General features: G+C 39.8%; 1 pseudogene; it reads right to left on the bottom strand.

Annotated features, from left to right (window-relative positions):
* Positions 1-17,900: 17,900 nt before the first annotated feature.
* LOC101356957 (RNA-binding protein 48 pseudogene) overlaps positions 17,901-19,989 on the bottom strand; it is a 54,377-nt pseudogene continuing 52,288 nt past the window's right edge.

Genomic DNA, 19,989 nt, shown 5'->3' with positions numbered 1-19,989 from the left:
TAATATTCTTGAGAGGTAATGTTAGAAATACTATTAACCTCTGTGAGACTCAGTTTCCCCATGTTTTGCAGTTCAAGTGACCAAGATGTACAGAGTATAACTTGTCTGAGGTGTCACAGTTAGATTAGGTGACAAAGTTGAGATAGGGCTACTTAGGTTTTTTTTTTTTTAAATATTTGTTTGCATTTTAGTCTTTCTTTAAAATTTTGAAATATAATATGCATACCTATGTACAAAAGTATGTTTGTGCTGTTAATAATAAATGAATAACTATGTACCTACCACTCAAATTACAAAATAGTACATTTCTTATGTTTTTGAAGCTTGCTACATGCCCTTCTTCAATTGCATTCTCTTCTTTTTTCCCAGTTAACCTCTACCTGAAACTTTGGGTTAATCAATCCTTTTTTTCTTTATAAGTTTTTATCATCTATGTATATATCTATAAACAACGTATTATTTAGTTTTACCTGTTTTTGAACTGTATATAAATGGAACTATACCTTATATAAGGAACCCTGGTGGTGCAGTGGTTAAAGTGCTCTACTGCTAAGCAAAAGGTTGGTGGTTCGAACCCCCCAGCCGCTCTGTGGGAGAAAGATGTGGCAGTCTGCTTCCTTAAAGATTTACAGCTTTAGAGGCATTATGCTGAGTGAAATTAGTCAGTCATAAAAGGACAAATATTGTATGAGACCACTATTATAAGAACTCAAGAAAAGGTTTAAACACAGAAGGAAACATTCTTTGATGGTTACGAGGGTGGGAAGGGAGCAAGAGGGATATTCACTAACTAGATAGTAGACAAGAATTATCTTAGGTGGAGGGAAGGACAACACACAATACAGGGGAAGTCAGCACAACTGGATTAAACAAAAAGCTAAGAAGTCTCCTGAATACAACCAAACACTTCAAGGGACAGCGTAGCAGGGGTAGGGGTCTGGGGACCATGCTTTCAGGGGACATCTAGGTCAATTGGCATAAGAAAGTTTATTAAAATGTTCTGCATCCCACTTTGGTGAGTGGTGTCTGGGGTCTTAAAAGCTAGTGAGCGGTCATCTAAGATGCATCAATTGGTCCCAACCCACCTGGAGCAAAGGAGAATGAAGAACACCAGAGACACAAGGAAAATATTAGCCCAAGAGACAGAAAGGGCTACATAAACGAGAGACTCCATCTGCCTGAGACCAGAAGAACTAGATGGTGCCCAGCTACCACCAGTGACCGCCCTGACACAACACAACAGAGAGTCCCTGACGGAGCAGGAGAAAAGTGTGGTGCAGAACTCAAATTCTACTAAAAAGATCAGACTTAATGGTTTGACTTTGACTGGAGGGACCCCAGAAGACATGGTCCCGAGACTCTCTGTTAGCCCCAAACTAAAACCATTCCCGAGACCAACTCTTCAGACAAAGATTAGACTGGACTATAAGACATGAAATGATACTTGGGAAGAGTGTGTTTCGTAGCTCAAGTAGATACATGAGACTCAATGGGCAGCTCCTGTCCAGAGGCGAGATGAGAAGGCAGAGAGGGACAGGAGCTGGTTGAATGGACATGGGAAATTTGGGGTGGAAAGGAGAAGTGTGCTGTTACCTTATAGGGAGAGCAAGTAGGGTCACATAACAATGTGTGTATAAATTTTCGTTTGAGAAACTAACTTGAATTGTAAACTTTCACTTAAACCGCAGTAAAAAGAAAAAAAAAAAAAAGGAAAATTTTCAGCCTTAGAAACCCTACGGGGCAGTTCTGTTCTGTCCTCTAGGGTTGCTGTGAGTCAGAATTGACTCCACGGCAGTGGATTTGGTTTTGTTTGGGGTCGTCGATGGAGGTCATTTAGTGAGACACTGGATGGCATGAAGATCATTTCTCTGATATACCACATCTCTAGTAGGGCCAAGCATCAGGCCTGTCTGAAGTCTATTCTTGCACATACACTTTATATTTGTTTTCTGTCGACTTCCCTTTCTTATGTGGGACATCCTGAAGTATATATGTATATATTTTTTAGGCATTTTTAAAAAGTTTATTTTTTTTTTACCAGTGTGAAAAAATGTGGTCGCTTTCTTAATTTTGAAGTTCCATTATATACATGTATATAGATTTTTGATTCCATGAGAGTGTTATTACTGTGTAGTCAATATTTAAAGATTTTATAACAGAGATGATTTTTGGTTCAAATTTTATACATCAGATTATTATGAAATGACATAATCTTGGTAAATTTCTAGGTTTTAGTGGACCTAGTGAAAAATACATATGTGCTTTAGAAGTATGGCAGTTATAATAACTGCTGTAACTTATGAAAATCAATAATGTCTAAATTAACATTTTTTAAAATTTTTCCTTCTTTTTTTTAATTGTACTTCAGGTGAAAGCTTACAGAACAAATAGTTTCTCATTAAACAGTAGTACACATATTGTTTTATGATATGGGTTAACAACCCCACAACATGTCAACCCTCTCCCTTCTCGACCTTTTTTTTTGGTGAAAATATACATAGCCAAAGATACACCATTACAAAAATTTCTACATGCACAGTTCAGTGACATCGACTACGCTCTTCCAATTGTGCTGCTATTCTCATTTTAGATGAAGGCTTACGGAACAAAATAGTTTCTCATTTAACAGTTACTACACATGTTGCCCTATGACAATGGTTAACAACCTCACAACACATCAGCACTATCCTTACTCAACCTTGGGTTCCCTATCACCAGCTTTCCTGTCCCCTTCTGCCTTTGGGCCCTTGTCCCTGGACTGCTGTACCTCATTAGTCCCATTTGGTTTTATGGGGCTGTCTACTGCCCGGCTGAATGGTGAACCTCGGAAATGACTTCACCACTGAGCTAAAAGGGTGTCTGGGGGCCATACTCTCGGGGTTTCTCCAGTCTCCTTTAGGCCAGTAAATCTGGTCTTTTTTTTGTGAGTTAGAATTTTGTTCTACATCCTTCTCCAGCTCTGTCCGGAACCCTCTGTTATGATCCTGGTCAGAGCAGTCAGTGGTGGTAGCCAGGCACCATCTAGCTGTACTGGACTCAGTCTGGTGGAGGCCTTGGTAGCTGTGGTCCATTAGTCCTTCGGACTGATCTTTTCCTTGTATCCTGTTCTCTTCATTCTCTGCTTGCTCCCGAAGGGATGAGACCAGTAGAGTATCTTAGATGGCCGCTCACAGGCTTTTAAGACCCCAGACGCTACTTACCAAGGTAGAATGTAGAACATTGTCTTTATAAACTGTGTTATGTCAATTGAGCTAGATGTTCCCCGAGACCATGGTCCCCACAGCCCTCCGCCCAGCAGTTCAGTCCCTCAGGGAGTTTGGATGTGTCTATGGAACTACCGTGACCTTTCCCTGTACAAGTTGCCTGAAATATATTTGAAGCATTATCTGTCCAGCCTTATTTCTCACCACTTCCCACCATACCATTTATACTGCAGCAGACTAAATTGCTGCAGTTCTGAAAACTCTGAGTTCATCTTGTCCTCTTTCTCTAGGCCTTTGCCTAGGTTGCTCTTTCTATCTGGAATACCCGTTTCTGGGCTAACTCTTCCCAACCTTTCAGGAGTCTCCTGCTCGGAGAAGCCTTCTTGAGGCTTTTTCTTGAGCTAGCAGAGAGGGCTTTCTGCCATCACCTCAGGGTTTAGTGAGAGTAGACTTTTTCAGAGTGTTAAATATATTATGGAATACAATCCCCTAGTTGCATGTGTGTCTGAAAAGACTACATAAAAATTCAGTCTTGTATAATAACAACTGTAATGAATAGGATACATGGAAATACCGCTTAGACTTGTGAGTACCCAACCTAGTTTAAAGCATCCTTGGGTTAGGGTTAGGGCTCAAATCAAATCCTTGTTGGCAACAGAGGTGCATAAATACATAACATTTTTGTTTGCCTTCAGGACTTTTGGCTGGATTCCAGAGGACTTTCTCCAAGAGCAACAAGATAAAACCCACCCTCTTTGCCTGGAGTTAATTGTCTGGCATGGGAAAGAAAGCCTCTCGGTTCCCTCTCCTTGTTTTTCTCCTACTGACTGCTTATCTGTTGGACATCTCAACAGGAAATACCTCAAGGGATAGGTGGGATGGGAAATAAAAATCAGATTAGTTAGTCACTTTTTTTGAAATGAACTTTTTATTTTATGGTAGTGTTAGATTTGCAGAAAAGTTGCAAAGGTAGTACAGAGAGTTCCCATATCCCTCACTCAGTTTCCCTGATAGTTAATATCTGACATTACCATGCTACATTTATTACCACTAAGGAGCCAACATTGGTATATTGCTATTAACTAAACTCCACAGTTATTTTAATTTCAGTAGTTGTTACCTAATATCATTTTTCTATTTAAGCTGGATTCAGAGGAGGATGTGGAAGGAGGGATATCATTGCTGATGTCAGATGGATCTTAGCTGAAAGCAGAGAATACCAGAAAGATGTTTACCTGTGTTTTATTGACTACGCAAAGGTATTCGACTGTATGGATCATAACAAATTATGGATAACATTGCAAAGAATGGGAATTCCAGAATGTTTAATTGTGCTCATGAGGAACCTGTACATAGACCAAGAGGCAGTTCTTCAAACAGAACAAGGGAATGCTGTGTGGTTTAAAATCAGGAAAGGTGTGTGTCGGGGTTGTATCCTTTCACCATACCTATTCAATTTGTATGCTGAGCAAATAATCCAAGAAGAATGTGGCATGAGGATTGGAGGAAGACTCATTAACAACCTGCCATATGCAGATGACACAGCCTTGCTTGCTGAAAGTGAAGAGGACTTGAAGCACTTACTAATAAAGATCCGAGACTATAGCCTTCAGTATGGGTTTCACCACAACGTAAAGAAAACAAAAATCCTCACAACTGCACCAGTAAGCAACATCATGATAAATGGAAAAAAGACTGAAGTTGTCAAGGATTTCATTTTATTTGGATCCACAATCAACACCCATGGAAGCAGCAGTCAAGAAATCAAAGGGCGTATTACACTGGGCAAATCTGCTGCAAAAGTCTCCTTTAAATTGAAGTGTTAAAAAGCAAAGATGTCATCTTGAGGACTAAGATGTGTCTCACCCAAGCCATGGTATTTTCAATTGCCTCTTACGCATGGGAAAGGTGGACAATGAATAAGGAAGGTGGATTGTAATCATTATATAATTTCATTATATAAAGTTCTTCCTTGTCTTTTATGGTGGATTTTGTTTTGAAGTCTGTTTTATCTGAGATTAACATTGCCACTCCTGCTCTTTTTTGGTTGCTGTTTACTTGAGATATATAGATAGATAGATAGATAGATAGATAATTTTTAGTATGTTTATATCTTTGTTTCTAAGATATGTCTCTTGTAGACAGCATATTGATGGGTCCTGTTTTTTTATCCAGTTTGTCTTTTTATGGGTGTATTTAAGCTATTTACATTCTGGGTGATTATTGATAGGTGTGAGTTTATTGCTGTCATTTTGTAGTGCTGTTTTTTTTCTGTGGTGCTGATGTTTTCTTTGTTCCCCTTACTCTCCTGTGCTGAAATCCTTTTGTTTTTGGATTTTTTTTTCCGTTTCTTTCATTTTTGTAGATTTTGTGTTTACTGAGACTTTGTTTTTCTTCTTTGTTTTGATGGGTAGGTTTGTTAACTTTCTTTGTGGTTTTCTTGAAATTTACCCCTATCTTCCTAAGTTTAAACCAGTCTTTTATTACTTGATATTGCCTTGACTTCCTCTCCATTTGAAAGTTCTATACCTACACCATTTATTCTCTCTTTTATTGTTCTGACATTGTTGTCATTTACAGATTGACCTCTCTGGTTCTCTGTTGTAAATCTTTTAGTTCTGTTTTATCCTTGAGAGTTCATTTCCTAGGTTGGTATCTGGCTGATGCTGTCTTGTGTCCTAGATTCAAGTTGTTGTCTGATGTTGTTGGTTCTTTAACCGAAGGACTCCCTTTAATAATTCTTGTAAGTTTGGTTTGGTTTTTACATATTCCCTTGATTTCTGTTTATCTGGAAATGTCCTAATTTTGCCATCATATTTGAGTGAGAATTTTGCAGGATATATTTTTCTTTGTTAGCAATCTTTTTCTTTCAAGGTTTTATATGTGTCATCCCATTGCCTTCTTGCCTGCATGGTTTCTGCCGAGCAGGCAGAGCTTAGTCTTATTGTTTCCCCTTTGTATGTGGCTTTCGTTTTTCTCAAGCTCTTCTCAGGATTCTTTCTTTGTCTTTGGTTTTAGCTAGTGTAATTATGATATGTCTTGGTGATTTTCTTTTGGGGTCTATCCTATATGGGGTTTGTTGAGCTTCTTGGATGGCCAGCTTTTCATCTTTTATGATAATAGGGAAGTTTTCTGTCAGCAAATCTTCAATGATCCTCTCTGTGTTTTCCTTTTTTCCCCCGTTCTGGAACTCTGATCACATGCAGATTTTTGGTTTTGGTTATATCCCACATTGTTCTCAGGGTTTCTTCATTCTTTTCTCTGATTTTTCCTCAAGCAAAGTGCTAGCCAAGGATTTGTCTTCAGTTTCACTGATCCTGTCTTCCATTATTCCAAATTTGCTCCTAAAACCTTCTATTGCACTGTACATTTTTGAAATCTTGTTGTTTATCTTTTGGATTTCTAATTGCTGTTTTTGTATTTATTTCTAGTTGCTTTATTTTGAGATTTTTTTCCCCCTGTATTATTTTCCTGAATTCTTTCTTTGTTTTATCTGAATCTTCCATGATTTTGTCTATTTTTTGTTTATTTTTGTCTGGGTTTTCCCTCATCTCTTGGGGAGTCCTGATTATTAGAGTTTTGAATTCCCTATCATGTAGTTCCAGTGCCTTTCCTTCTACTGGAAGGTCATCTGGTGTTTTATTTTGGGTGTTTTCTGGAGTCATCCTGTCCCCTTTTTTTATATGTTTTGATATTGTCTGCTGTCTTTGGGGCATTCAGGAATTATTTTCTTCATTTATTGGTTGTAGATTTATTTGTTTTGTCCTGCTTTTTTGTTTCCTTTGGTTAAGTCTGGGCAAGTGGGCTGGATGTGCTTTGTTGCTTGCTTGTCTGTTGGCACGATACTTCTCACCACCTTGTCCAGGTGGGCAGGGCCAGTTGCTCAGCTATGATGCAGCAAGGCAGGTCCAGGGGAAGAGGAGGGGTGGGAATGGATCGTTTGTGGCATGTACTGGGGCTGACAGTGCGGGGCCGGGGGGAAGTGCAGGGTGTGGTCCAGCGGTTCATGCCTGTGCTTCTCGGGGTTGTGACACTCAGAGCTCGGTGCAGATTGGCATGAGGAAATGGAGAAGATGTGATGTGTGGAGTGGGTGCTCTGTCTCCTGTTGGGAGCTCAGTGAAGTTGCTTTCCTATACTCCCTGTCCGCCATTCTTGGTGGCTGAGGTCCAAGATGATGAGTCTGTGTCACATTAGCTGGTAAGGGACCTCCACTCTGTATCTCTCCTCTTTCTCTGTTCTCTTTCTGTTTCTTATTCCATTTGGTACTTGGTTGAGTTCTTTATCCCTTTATTTGACACTTAGGGTTCCAGGATTGACATTTGTATCTGTTTTACTTAGTTTTTTGGGTCTTGGCTGTAGAGGGATGGTTTGGTGCTTCTGTCTATAGCGTCGTGTTGGCTCCACCTCCTTGACTACTATAAGTGACTAACATGAGATTTGTATATTTTTATCATGTATGTCTCTCTAGCTGTCTTTAGAGAATTAAACTATTAGTTTTAGTGATGAAAAATTATTTATATTACAAGCAACCTGGGTTTTAAATTTTGAACATGGGAAGAGCTTTGTCTCATTGTATTTTTGGAATTTTGAATTATCCATAAAATGTTGTAGTTTCCCTGAAGATTTGCGTCCTCTGGTAATGAGAATTCTTTTACTGGAAACTCCTTTGGGTATGTTCATTATCATTTCATTTATATAATTCCTTTATTAAACTTGCATTATATTTCCTTAGAATTTGTGAATTCTCATCAGGGTGCTAGCTCTTTTAGCTGTTGCTCCACTGATGTTTCTGATTTTGTAGGCCAGGAGAGCAATTCTGATTAATCATCTATGAAAAAGAGTTATTACTGTTTTCTTCCCTTTGGTCCAGGCAGAATAATCCCAGGGTATTTTTCAGCATTTATTAGTATTATAAATGAAAATTTAAAATTGTTTACTTCATAGTTAATGGTTGGTCTTACCACCTCCAAAAGGGGAAGACAATCACATTTGCAAATATATATGTCAGTTTTCTGATGCATTTTCAAGGTTTCTATTTGCAGTTCTACGTGATCATTTTGAATACTGTTTCTGAATATTAAAATCTCTTGCTTTTGGGGTTTCTAAAATTTCATTAGAACTTTCACAAAATGTTTTATGCAAACCCAGATATTGTTGTTAGGTGCCTATGTACAAAAGGACGAAATGCTGCCCGGTCGTGAGCCATCCTCACAATCATTGTTATGTTTGACCCCATTGTCGCAGCCACTGTGTCAGTCCATCTTGTTGAGGATATTCCTCTTTTTCTCTGACCATCTACTTTACCAAGCATGATGTCCTTCTCCAGGGGCTGGTCCCTCCTGATAACATGCCCAAAGTATGTGATACAAAGTCTTGCCATCCTCGCTTCTAAGGAGGATTCTGGCTACATTTGCAAGACTTGGAAGTTCATTCTTCTGGCAGTCCATAGTATATTTAGTATTCTTTGCCAACACCATAATTCAGAGGCATCAGTTCTTCTTTGGTCTTCCTTATTCATTGTCCAGCTTTTGCATGCATATGAGGTGATTGAAAACACCATGGGTTGGGTCAGGCCCACCTTAGTCCTCAAAGTGATATCTTTGGTTTTTAACACTTTAATTAAAGAGGTCTTTTGCAGCAGATTTGCTCAGTACAATGTGTTGTTTGATTTCTTGACTGCTGCTTCCATGGGCACTGATTGTGGATCCAAGTAAAATGAAATCCTTGACAACTTTTGTCTTTTCTCCCTTTATTATGATGTTGCTTATTGGTGCAGTTGTGAGGATTTTTGTTTTCTTTTTATGTTGATGTGTAATCTATACTAAAGGCTGCAGTCTTTGATCTTTATCAGTAAGTGCTCCAAGTCTTCTTCACTTTCAACAAGCAAGGCTGTGTCATCTGCATATTGCAGGTTATTAATGAGTCCTCCTGCAATCCTGATGCTGCAAGCCCAGATATGCTTGTCTTGAAATATTTTTGTGTAATGCTTTATTTTTTCATGGAAATGATACTGCCTTGGCTTTTATTGTCTTTTCTTTTTGCTGTTTCCTGGTAATTTTGTTGTTGTTTTGTGACTTAGGAGACCCCAAGTGTTTTAAAGTAGAACTGCTCCATAGGGTACTCTTGGTTGTAGTCTGTATGGAAGCAGATATTCAGGCCTGTTTCTTCCACGGTGCCTCTCGGTGGGTTTGAACTGCCAACCTTTTGGTTAGCAGCCTAGGGTGAACTGTTTGTGCCACTAGGGACCTTTGTTTCTTGGTAATTTTGGCCAGTGGAGTAGAGGCATTTGCTAGAGAGAAAGAGATAGAATGAACGAACACATGAGCGGGTGCCCATGCATGGCCATGCTCATGTGTTGTATCAACAAAGAGAGCTTCTATGTTTATTTCCAGCAGAAAAAGAAACTTTTACTGAGTGTTGAGTAGTCAGGTGTCCAGGTGGTCAATTAGAACAACAAGCCAAATTGAAAGTGACAATCAAGCCTTCATTCAGTTTCTGGGTCAATGCATTTAAGAGATAAAAGAGAAAGGGCCTGGCTCCCCAGTGTCCCATTTTCCCCTCTGGAACATCATTGGGCAAGGGCCAGGTGACAGGCAGCGCAGATGGGGGGAATTGTCTCATTGCTGAGAAACCCTGAACAAAAGACTCCTGCCTTTTTATGGATCCAAAGGTCGAGAGGCAGAGGGCTAGGAGTGGAAAAGTCAAAGTGGAGAACAGTGTCTCAGCCAAGGTCCCTAATCTTAAAGAGGTCTCAGGGGAAGTGCCTGAGAAGTGCTTCAACAGAGGCCCTGTCTTAGTCATCTAGTGCTGCTATAACAGAAATACCACAAGTGGATGGTTTTAACAAAGAGAAGTTTATTTCCTTACAGTAAAGTAGGCTAAAAGTCCCAATTCAGGGTGTCAGCTCCAGGAGAAAGGCTTTCTCTCTCTTGGCCTTCTCACCAGTGTTCCCCCAGACTACGAGCTTCTCTGCGCAGGGACCCCGGTCCAAAGGATGCACTCTGCTCCCGGCTGCTTTCTTGATGGTATGAGGTCCTCCGTCTCTCTGCTCATTTCTCTCTTATATCTCAAGACATTGCCTCAGGACACAGTCCAATCTTGTAGACTGAGTCTTGCCTTACTAACACAACTGCCACCCATCCTCCCTCATTAACATCATAGAGGCAGGATTTACCACACATGGGAAAATCACACAATACCAGGAATCATGGCCCAGCCAAATTGATACACACATTTTTGGGGGGACATAATTCAATCCATTATAGTCCCCTAATAAGAAGGTCTCCAGATGGAGGCACCTAGGCAGATATACTTACGAGTGTGGCTGGCCTAGGGGGCCTGAGTCCTTGACTGCAACTCCCTCTAGAAAATTGTAATGCATTGACTGTGTACTAAGTTTGGTGTGGGGAGGGCAGCTTCCCTCATGAGGCCTGCCAGACAAAGCCTTATACCTGCCTATAGTCAGGCCTGAAAGATCACATGTAGGATTTTGACCTGAAGCAGGATTCCTCACTGAGTATTTACTATGACCCAGATACTGTTTTGTTTTTGTTGAGAATATACATAGTAAAACATACACCAATTCAGCCATTTCTACATGTACAATTCAGTGACGAGTGCATTCTTTGAGTTGTGCAGCCTTGTTACCCTTCTTTTCTGAATTGTCCCTCCTCCATTGACATAAATTCACTGCCCCTAAGGTTCCTATCTAATCTTTCAAGTTGCTGTTGTTACTTTGATCCCATACAGATAGTTCTTAAAAAAGTATAATGTTCAAGGCAGACATTTTTCCTAGTTAAGCTAAACTATTGTTTGGTTTTAAGAGGACTGCAGTGGATATTTTTGTTTTAAGTTTTAAAGATTATCTCAGAGCAGTAGTTTCAGTGGTTCATCCAGCCTCCATGGCTCCAGAAAGTCTGGAATCCATGAGAATTTGAAGTTCTGTTATGCATTCCCCCGCTTTTGATCAGAATTCTATAGAATCTTTGATCAAAATGTTCAGTAACGGTAGCCAGGCACCCTCAGTTCTTTTGGTCTCATGGCAAGGGAGGCAGTTGTTCCTGGAGGCAATTTTCCATACATTCCATATCTTTCTCCTATTCCTGACTCTCCTTCTTCCTCCGTTGCTCCAGGTGAATGGAGACTAACTGTCATACCTTGGATGGCTGCTTGCAAGCTTTTAAGACCCCAGGCGTTACCCAACGAACTAGGAGGTAGAACAGAAGCACTAAACATGTTCTTTGGCCATTAACTAGCATGTCCCATGAAACCATTACCCTAAACCTCCAAACTAAGGAACCAAATCCCATGAGTTTTTTGGTTGTATTGGAGCAGTCTCAGTAGCTACTCTTTTGTTGTTTTTGTAAATATATCTATCACAAAACTTTTTGCCAGTTCAACTTGTTATAGATATACAACTTATTGACAGCAATTACAGTAATTGGCTGTGCAACCCTACCCTTAATCAATGCAGTTTTCCATCATAACCTCCGCTTTTCCCCTCCTTCCAGTCCCTGGTAATCACTAATAAACTTTGTTCTCTGTGCATTTGCCTTTTCTTGTCTTTTTATATTAGTGAGGTCATACAATATTTGTCCTCTTGTGATTGACTTATTTCACTCAGCATAATTTTTTCAAGCTCCATCCATCTTGTAGCATGTATTAAGACTTCGTTTCTTCTACTGGCTGAGTAGTATTCCATTGTGTGTATGTACTACATTTTGTTTATCCATTCTTTGTTTGATGGGCATTTAGGTTGTTTCTACCATTTGGCTATTGTGAATAATGTTTCAATGACCGTTGGTGTAGAAGTTTCTGTTTGAGTCTGTACTTTCTAGTCTTTTGGGTATATACCTAGGAGTAGAATTGCTGGATCATATGGTAGTTCTATTTTTAGTTTTTTGAGGAACCGCTGCACAGTTTTCCCCAACAGCTGTACCATTTTGCATTCCCACCAGCAATGGGTAAGGGCTCCAATTTCCCCACATCTTCACCAACATTTGTTATTTTCTGTTTTATTTTTTTTTAATCTTAGCCATCCTAGTGGGAGTAAAATGGTATCTCATTGTTATTTTGATTTGCATCTCTACAATGGCTAATGCTGTTGAGCATCTTTTCATGTGCTTGGTGGCCATTTGAGCATTGTCTTTGGTAAAATGTGTGTTCAAATCCTTTCTCATTTTATGATTGGGTTTTTTGTCCTTCTGTTTTTAAGTTGTCAAAGTTTTATATAATATTTTGGTTATTAGATTCTTATCGGATATATGGTTTCTGAAGGACCCAGATTCTCTTTTAAGCACTCATGTACATTATCTCATTTGATTTTTACAGTAACCCTATGAGGTAGATACTGTTATTTTTCCCATTTTTACAGATGAAGAAACTGAGTCAGAGAGAAGTTAGGTGACTTGCCCCACTTCAAAGAGCTAATAAGTGGCAGACCTGGAATTCAAAATTAGATCTGTCTCCAGAGTCTGTCCTCTTCCTTCTACCAATGCATTCTCCCTGGAACTTTTCTATTATACCATTTTCCTCTTCAGATGTGGCATATGTAACTCTCATAATCTTTGTGTTTATATGTATGGGAGTATATCCCTGTAGACTGAATTTTTTAGACGTGAGATATAACATACACAAAATGCCTAAATCTTGAGTTTATAGCTCAAGGAACTTGTACACACCCATGTAACCCCCACCCAGATCAAGACATTTTTAACACTCCGGAAGACTATCTTGTGTCATTTCCCAGTCATAATCCGCCTCCCCTAGGTAATCAGTAATCTGACCTTTACCAATGTAGGTTAAGTTTTGCCTGTTCATGAACATTCTATACATTTTGTCATACAATAGCCATTCTTTCTACCTGGCTTCTGTTGTTTAAAATCATATCTCTGAGATTTATCTATGTTGTTATGGGTTGCTGTGGTTTGTTCTTTTTTATTTCTATATGTATCTTTTTAAAGCTAACATTTCCTTCTAGCTGCAAATGTAATATATTTTCAAAGCAGAGAATTTGGAAAATATGAAAAAGCACAGAAAGGAAAATAAAAATGAGTGGTAACTTCACTATCCAGTGATAATTATTGTTAAAGCTTTTGATTGTACCCTACCAGTTTTTCTTTTTGTATGCGTATATGCTTACTAGATTTGGATCGTGTGTACATTTCTGTTTTATAACCTGTTATTTTCTTGCTCAGCAGTGTATCATCAACATTTTCCATGTCATTAAACATTCTTTTACAATGATGTAAAAATATTTTTAAAAGCATTTTTATTTTTAAAATTATCTTTTTTTGGTGGTGGTAGTGAATATGTAAAGCATTCATAAGACACAAAATTCAAAAGGTACAAAAGGCTATGCAATGAAAAGTCTCCTATCCTTACCCTACCCCCTCCTCCCCCAGAATATCATGATACCAGTTTCCAGCGTAGTCTTCCGGAGCTACTCAGTACATATATGAACAAGGATGTATACTGTATGTGTTATTTTTCTCTTTCTTATGCATGTTAGTATATTATATACATTATTTTGCCCCTTGCTTTCTTTACCTAATAAGATTTCCTAGAGATTTTCCCTATTAGTGATAAAAGAGCTTCCTTCTTCTTTAAACATGTGAGAAAGTATATTCTTATTAAGTCTGATTGACAAAAATAAAATGACATCCTGTTGGCAAGGGTATAAGGAAATAATAGCAATAATAATAGTCAAACACTATTCTAAACAGTTAACCTGTAATAACTCATTTAATCCTCACAGCAACCCTATGAAGTAGGTTCTGTTTTTATGCCCATTTTACAGAAGAGGAGACTATGGCACAGAGAGTTTAAGTAGCTTATCCAAGGCATTCCTTTTTTTATGGATAAAAATATTTATTTTTAATTAACTGTAATAGCAAAAAAAGTTGGACCAAACCCTACGTTAGTTGCAGATAACAGAATCTGCCCTGGCTAGTTATATGTGGGAAAAAATTTATTACAAAACACTTTTGTTGTTAGCTGCTCAGTGATTCACTAGAGGGACTCGCAGAACTTAGAAAAACTGTTATACTCATGGTTATATTTTATTACAGTGAAAGAATACAGATTATAATCAGCAAAGGGAAAAGGATCATGGGGCAAAGTCCAGGAGACACCAGGTGCAAGCTTCCAGTTGTCCTCTCCCAGTGGAGCTGCATGGACAGTGCTTAATTCTCCCAGCAACCATGTGTGACAACACATAGAAGTACTGCCAGCTGCGGAAGCTCACCTGAGCCTTGGTTCCAGAGTTTTAACTGGGGTCAGTCATGTAGGCATAGAGTGCCTGCGTGACTGACCCTAACTACTCAATCTCCAGCTCCCAGAGGTCAGACTGATAACAGCATGGTCCAGGCCCTAGGTGTATAAAACCCAGAGTTCATCATAAATCTCATTGTTCGCATGAACTATCCGGTGTGGCTGAAGACTCCAGGTAAATAAAGACTCTTAATCGGCAGGATATTCCAAGGGCTTAGAGATGATTTCCCAGAAGCTGATCAAGAGTCAGTCCTTTCTATGAAATGTATAGGTTTGAGCACTCCAGATCTGCCGACGCTTTACTGCATACACAGGTGGACTGACCACTTAGCTGGTATTCTATAGGAGAAATTCAAGCGTTGATTGATTCCAAGGTGCTTGGAAACCCAGTCTAAGATGGCTCTCAACACAGTTGACTGTAAAATACATTTCTATAAATCGAATCATCTCTTCCTATTAAATTCTTTTTTTCCTTAATTTTACTGTGCTTTAGGTGAAAGGTTACAGAGCAAATTAGTTTCTCATTCAAAAATTTATACACAAATTGTTTTGTGACATTGGTTGCAGCCCCCACAATGTGTCAGTACTCTCCCCTTTTCCACCCTGGGTTCCCCGTTTTCATTTGTCCAGTTTTCCTGTCCCTTCCCGCCTTCTCGTCTTTGCTTTTGGGCAGGCGTTGCTCATTTGGTCTCGTACACTCGATTGATCTAATAAGCACATTCCTCACATGTGTTATTGTTTTATAGGCTTATCTAATCTTTGGCTGAAAGTGAACTTCGACAGTGGCTTCATTTCTGAGTTAGAAGGGTGTCTGGGGACTTTAGTCTCAGGGGTTCCTCTAGTCTCTGTCAGACCAGTAAGTCTGATCTTTTTTGTGAATTTGAATTTTGTTCTACATTTCTCTTCCGCTCTGTCCAGGACCCTCTATTGTGATCCCTGCCAGAGTGGTCGATGGTGGTAGCCAGGCACCATCTAGTTCTTCTGGGCTCAGGCTGGTGGGGGCTGTGGTTCACGTGGTCTATTAATCTTTTGGAATAATATTTTTCTCCAAGGTACTCTTACACAATGCTAGGGGAGAGAAAACTGCTACAATCTCTATGAAGAGAAATTAGGCAATAGCTATCAAGTTTTGTATTTATCCGTTGACCAACAATTGCACTTCTAGGAATTTACCCTATGATATACTCCCATGTATGAGAAAATATGCATATACGATTTTATTCATTGCAGCAATGCTTATAAAAGCAAAGATTAGAAACAGTGTAAATGTTCTGCAGCAGGGAATTGATTAAATAAATTATGGCAAACCGACACAAAGTTTTACAATATAGCCATGACCCAGTGAGACATGATTTTCAGTGGCAGCATGGCCAAAATCCTAGCTGGAAATAGATGATTTACCTAAAACGAATAATTGATGAGAGTATACAAAGGGTTAAGAGGGGTGCAACAGCCGGGGGTTAGCGACAGGAAAGCCATTATGATCCCTAGGCCTGAGTGGGTGAAGAAGGGAATGGTTACAGAAACTGCTTGAGAGCTGTAGCTTTTGATAAAGAAACATAAACCAAAAACACCTGTCATCGAGTCGTTTCCAACTGTTACCTTATAGGACAGAGAGGAACTGTCCCATAGGGTTTCCAAGGCTGTAAATCTTTTTTTTTTCCTTAAATTTTAAAAGATGATACAATATTAGACAAACAGCTTGAATGAAATTACAACAGAGAGTGCTGTCTTAGTCATCTAGTGCTGCTGTAACAAGTACCACAAGTGGGGTGGCTTTAACAAAGAGATATTTATTCTCTCACAGTCTAGTAGGCTACAAGTCCAAATTCAAGGCGTCACCTCCAGGCGAAGCCTTTCTCTCTTTTGGCTCTGAAGGAAGGTTCTTGTCATGCATCAGTCTTCCCTTGGTCTGGGAGCATCTCAGCACAGGAACCTCAGGTCGAAAAGACGTGTTCTGCTCTCGGCACTGCTTTCTTGGTGGTATGAGGTGCCTGTGTTTCTCTGCTCGCTTCTCTGCTTTTATATCTCAAAAGAGATTGGCTTAAGACACTGTTTAATCTTGTAGACCTCATTGGTATAACTGCTGCTAATCGATCTTATTACACTATAGTGATACAGTTTACAACATACAGAGAAATCACATCAGATGGTAAAATGGTGGACTATCATACAATACTGGGAATCGTGACCTTGCCAAGTTGACAGATATTTTTGAGGGATACAATTCAATCCATGACAAGTGGATTAAAAAATACCAGCAGAGGGTGAAGGGTGAGACAGTACACAGTACAGGGGAAAGTAGCACAACTTGTACAAGGAAAGGTCATGGAAGCTCCATAGACACATCCAAACTCCCTGAGGGACTGAATTGCTGGGCGGAGGGCTGTGGGGACCATGGTCTCGGGGAACATCTAGCTCAATTGACATAACACAGTTTATAAAGACAATGTTCTACATTCTACCTTGGTGAGTAGCATCTGGGGTCTTAAAAGCCTGTGAGCGGCCATCTAAGATACTCCACTGGTCTCATCCCTTCGGGAGCAAGGGAGAATGAAGAGAACAGGATACAAGGAAAAGATTAGTCCGAAGGACTAATGGACCACAGCTACCAAGGCCTCCACCAGACTGAGTCCAGCACAGCTAGATGGTGCCTGGCTACCACCACTGACTGCTCTGACCAGGATCACAACAGAGGGTCCCGGACAGAGCTGGAGGAAAATGTAGAACAAAATTCTAACTCACAAAAAAAGACCAGACTTACTGGCCTGACAGAAACTGGAGAAACCCTGAGAGTATGGCCCCCGGACACCCTTTTAGCTCAGTGGTGAAGTTATCTCCGAGGTTCACCATTCAGCCTGGGAGTGGACAGCCCTGTAAAACCAAATGGGACTAATGAGGTACAGTAGTCCAGTTACAAGGGCCAGAAGGCAGAAGGGGACAAGGAAGCTGGTGATAGGGAACCCAAGGTTGAGTAAGGATATCGTTGATGTGTTGTGAGATTGTTAACCATTGTCATAGGGCAACATGTATAGTAACTGTTAAATGAGAAGCTATTTTGTTCTGTAAGCCTTCATCTTAAGTGAGAATAGCAGCACAATTGGAAGAGCGTAGTCAATGTCACTGAACTGTGCATGTAGAAATTTTTGAAATGGTGTATCTTTGGCTATGTGTATTTTCACCAGAAAAAAGGTTGAGAAGTTAGAGGGTTGACATGTTATGGGATTGTTAACCAATGTCATAAAACAATGTGTGTACTACTGTTTCATGAGAAAGTATTTGTTCTGTAAGCCTTCACCTGAAGTACAATTAAAAAAAAAAAATACCAGCAGTAAAGTCTGAGAATTAAAATTACGGATTAAAAATAAAAAATATTCCCTTTAGAAAATATTAATTTGCTGTTGGCAATCTATATTTTCTTTGTTTTAATGGATGGCTTGTACGCACATCTTACAGTTTGTCCTCTGAAGGCTTTGGCATGGGTGAAGTTACCTCTTTAAGTTTATCCCCAGTTAACTTTGCAGTTGTGTTCAACGAGTCATCGTGCACGTCTGGTTTAGGTATGTCTGGTAATTTTGGTCCAGTCATAACCTCATTACTGCTCATGCTTGTTTCAGGAAATTTCCAGGTCTACAATTGTCTTTTCTTCTTCTTTTCTGCTCCTGCAGCTGTGTTATCCCAGGCATAAATCTGTCAGCCTTTTGTGCACCTGGGCAGACCACTGAATTTTTACAAGTTTTCATCTGTATTTTTGCAAAGAGTTATTGTAGTTACAGTGTTCCACTGTTTCATCATGGTTCCTACCGTTCTGAGAGGAGTTTGATGCTCTGTCCACGTGTTCCCCTGGTGAACATTTTGAGGAGAAATAACATAAAGGCAGTTCACAAGGATATGAGTTCCCAGTAGAAGTGTTCAAAGCAGATGCACAAAATCCAGGTGTCTCTGTGGAGGTCTTGTCTACAGTCTTTTGTGTCTTTATGCTCTGTAACCAGTTTCTTCTTTGTTGTGTAATGGTCTTTATTTTCAGTAGTTCTTGCTATATAAGCCTTTCTCTCTTGTAACTTTTTTCTAGTTTCTTCAACTGTCTCAAATGCTGGAGCATAGCAGATGTGAAGCAATCCACCAAAGAAACTCTGTTAATCCATTTTTCTCTTAGCTGTCCTTGCACTTTGTAAATTCAGAAATTTAATAAGATAAACTTCTGTAAAGTCTTCTACTGGGTATTCGTCTAGAGCATTACACTGTTCAGTGTTCCTTTATGGTTCCCACAGCAGGAAATCCTTGTATTAATAAGTACTGAGATTCCAAATTCATTGTATATACCTTGACAGCTCGGGGCCATCACCCTTCACGATACTTGGCCTGTGTATCACATACAGCCTTCTGGACATGATGGTCGAATAAGCTCCCAAGCTCCCTATACCATGTTGTTAGCTTCAGCTCTCTCAGAGAGGACTCAAGGCTGTAAATCTTTACAGTAGCAGACTTTGACACTTTCTTCACACGGAGTGGCTGGTGTGTTTGAACTGCTGACCTTTGGCTTAGCAGCCAAGCACTTAACCAGTGCACCACCAGGGCTCTTTAAAGGAACATACAGAAACCAAAAACTAAATCCGTTGCTGTCGAGTCAATTTTGACTCATAGGGACCCTATTGGACAGAGTAGAACTTCCTTGTAGGGTTTCCAAGGAGCACCTAGTGGATTTGAACTGCTGAGCTTTTGGTTAGCAGCCATAGCTGTCAACCACTACACCACCAGGATTGTTGTTAGGTGCTGTCGAGTTGGCTCCAACTCATAGCGACCCTACGTACAACAGAACAAAACTGCCCTATCCTACACCATCCTCACAAAATCATGGTTATGCTTGACCCCACTGTTGCAGCCACTGTGTCAGTCCATCTTAAGGGTCTTCCTCTTTTTCGCTGGTCCTCTACCAAGCATGATGTCCTTCTCCAGGGACTGGGCCCTCCTGATAACACATCCAAAGTACATGAGACAAAGTCTCACCATCCTTACTTCCAAGGAGCACTCTGGCTGTACTTCCTCCACAATAGACTTATTCAATCTTCTGGCAGTCCATGGTATATTCAGTGTTCTTTGCCAACACCGTAATTTAAAGGGATCAATTCCTAATTCATTGTCCAGCTTTTGCATGCATGTGAGGTGATTGAAAACACCATGGCTTGGGTCAGGTGCACCTTAGTCTTCAAGGTGACATCTTTGCTCTTCAACATTTTAAAGAGGTCTTTTGCAGCAGATTAGCCCAATGCAATGCGTCTTTTGATTCTTTTCTTTTTAATTTTTTTTATTGTACTTTAGGTGAAGGTTTACAAAACATAATTTCTCATTAAACAGTACACATACTGTTTTACGACAATGGTTAACAACCCCACAACATGTCAACACTGTCCCTACTAACCTTGGGTTCCCTATTACTGGCTTTCCTGTCCCTTCCTGCCTTTTAGTCCTTGTCCCTGGACTGTTGTGCCCCATTAGTCTCATTTTGTTTTATGG

Source organism: Trichechus manatus, unplaced genomic scaffold (assembly GCF_000243295.1).
Source record: "Trichechus manatus latirostris isolate Lorelei unplaced genomic scaffold, TriManLat1.0 scaffold00025, whole genome shotgun sequence".
NCBI classification, from domain to species: domain Eukaryota; kingdom Metazoa; phylum Chordata; class Mammalia; order Sirenia; family Trichechidae; genus Trichechus; species Trichechus manatus.
This window is presented reverse-complemented; position numbering and strand designations above follow the sequence as displayed.